Below are 2500 nucleotides of genomic sequence, written 5' to 3'. Positions count from 1 at the left end.
ACCTCCGCGGTTCCGCCTTCGACCGCACGGGGGGCGCGCCGCGCACCCGTTCCGCCGCACGGGCCCGTCCCGGTGGCTCCCGGCAGGGCTCTCCCCAGGGCCCCGGTCCGGGAGAGCCCGACTGCGTCCGCTCTCCGCTTCCAGAGAGGAGGCTGTTGGACGGGGAGAGCTGGTACCCGGGCTCCTGGAGCCCTGCCCTGGGCAGCCCTATGGAAGGGAGGGAGCCCTGGCCCTGCTGCTCTCTGAGCTCCGGCCCCTGCTGCTCTCTCCGAGCTCCGTGCCTACTCTGCCACGGGTCCTTTCGCAGGAGCTCCAGGGAAACGGGCTTTTCGGCCCCCTGACAGAGTCCCCGGCTCTCTCGCTCGCGCCTCGTTGGTACCTACTGATCCGGCGGAGGTGTTCTCCGGCGGGTAGCGACACGGACGGCCGAGGGCGCGCTTCACCCAGGCTTCAAACCATCTCCTCCCCCGAGCCCCTGGAAGTGCAGCTGGGCCGCGGGCGCCCCCGGTCCGCACTCATCTGCGAAACTTCCACAAATTGCAGTACCCGATTTGGCCCGCTGGGGGGCGCTGCCTCCGGGGGAGAAGGAGACGTGCCCGGGCCCGTACGTCGGGGCTCCAACGGATGCCCCGCCGTGGACCCTTTATAGGCCCCATCCTGGTCCTGCCATGCTGTTATCGGAGCTCCACGGCTATCTTGTCACTAAACCTTTCGTTTGAGCTCCAGGGCTTTTTGCTTTTTGTAACCCGGTTCCTGGAGCCCTGCCTGGGCAAAATCGGATGCAAGAAGGCCCTGCCCATGCTGATCTCTGAGCTCCGCGCATCTTCTGTCACGGGTCCCTTTCGCAAAAGCTCCAGGGAAACAGGCTTTTCGGCCCCCGGACAGAGTCCCGGCTCTCTCGCTCGCGCCTCGTTGGTACCCTACTGATCCGGCGGAGGTGTTCTCCGGCGGGTAGCGACACGGACGGCCGAGGGCGCGCTTCACCCAGGCTTCAACACATCTCCTCCCCGAGCCCCTGGAAGTGCAGCTGGGCCGCGGGCGCCCCGGTCCGCACTCATCTGCGAAACTTCCACAAATTGCAGTACCCCGATTTGGCCCGCTGGGGGGGCGCTGCCTCCGGGGGAGAAGGAGACGTGCCCCGGCCCCGTACGTCGGGCTCCAACGGATGCCCGCCGTGGACCCTTTATAGGCCCCCATCCCTGGTCCTGCCATGCTGTTATCGGAGCTCCACGGCTATCTTGTCACTAAACCTTTCGTTTGAGCTCCAGGGCTTTTTGCTTTTTGTAACCCGGTTCCTGGAGCCCTGCCTGGGCAAAATCGGATGCAAGAAGGCCCTGCCCATGCTGATCTCTGAGCTCCGCGCATCTTCTGTCACGGGTCCTTTCGCAAAAGCTCCAGGGAAACAGGCTTTTCGGCCCCGGACAGAGTCCCGGCTCTCGCTCGCTCTCGTTGGTACCTACTGATCCGGCGGAGGTGTTCTCCGGCGGGTAGCGACACGGACGGCCGAGGGCGCGCTTCACCCAGGCTTCAACCATCTCCTCCCCGAGCCCCTGGAAGTGCCGCTGGGCCGCGGGCGCCCCGGTCCCGCACTCATCCGCGACACTTCCGCGCTGGAGTCCGACGCTCGCCGGCCGCGTCCCCCCGGCCCGCGGGGGCCCGGGGGGAGGCCCGACGCGTGCGGGGGGAGGCGGCGGGCGGCGGGGGGCGCCCCCCGCGCCACCCGACGGCGCCCCCCGGTGGCCAGAGGCGGCTCGGAGCGAGACGATCGGGGGGGGGGACGGCGGCGCGTGACCCGCCGCCCTGGCCCCCCTTGGCCCCAGCGGACGGGCAGGCGGCTCCCGGGCGACCCCCCCCGATCCCCGCCGCGGCGCCCCCCCGGTGGCCGCCTGACGCCACTGCGGGGGGGTGCAGATTCCGTGTGTCCTCTCGGATAAAAACAAAAGAAACGATTCCCGTCGGGCGAAAGTAAGTGGGACGCAGGGCCCCGGGCCCCGACGGTCCCGCGCGCGCGCGGCGCCCCCCCGCTGGCCGGTGTCGAAAGGGATGACAAAAATAAAATGAAAAAAATTTCAAAAAAGCACTCGCCCCCAAACAGACGAAAGGTACCCGAGTCCGCCCGGATGAACCCTCTCCCCCGTGTCCCCGCCGCGGGCGCCCCCCGCTGGCCAGCCGAGGTAATACACGATTGAGAGGGGGGGGGAGTGAAAAAAAAGGGGCAAAAAAATGAAAAAACACCCCACCCGTTTGAATGCAAAGTCCCGGAGCGGCCAGGGGTGGACGCCGGTCCGCGCGCGCACGGCGCCGCCCCCCGCAGGCCAGTTGAAGGGAAGAACGGAACGAGACTAAAAGATAAAAAAAAAATTTCAAAAAAGCACTCGCCCCAAACAGATGAAATGTACCCGGTCCGCCCGTGTCCCCGCCGCGGCGCCCCCCCCGCTGGCCAGCCGAGGTAATACACGATTGAGAGGGGGGGGAGTGAAAAAAAGGGGCAAAAAAATGA

This window comes from Pseudophryne corroboree, chromosome 4 (assembly GCF_028390025.1).
Source record: "Pseudophryne corroboree isolate aPseCor3 chromosome 4, aPseCor3.hap2, whole genome shotgun sequence".
NCBI classification, from domain to species: Eukaryota; Metazoa; Chordata; class Amphibia; order Anura; family Myobatrachidae; genus Pseudophryne; species Pseudophryne corroboree.
This window is presented reverse-complemented; position numbering follows the sequence as displayed.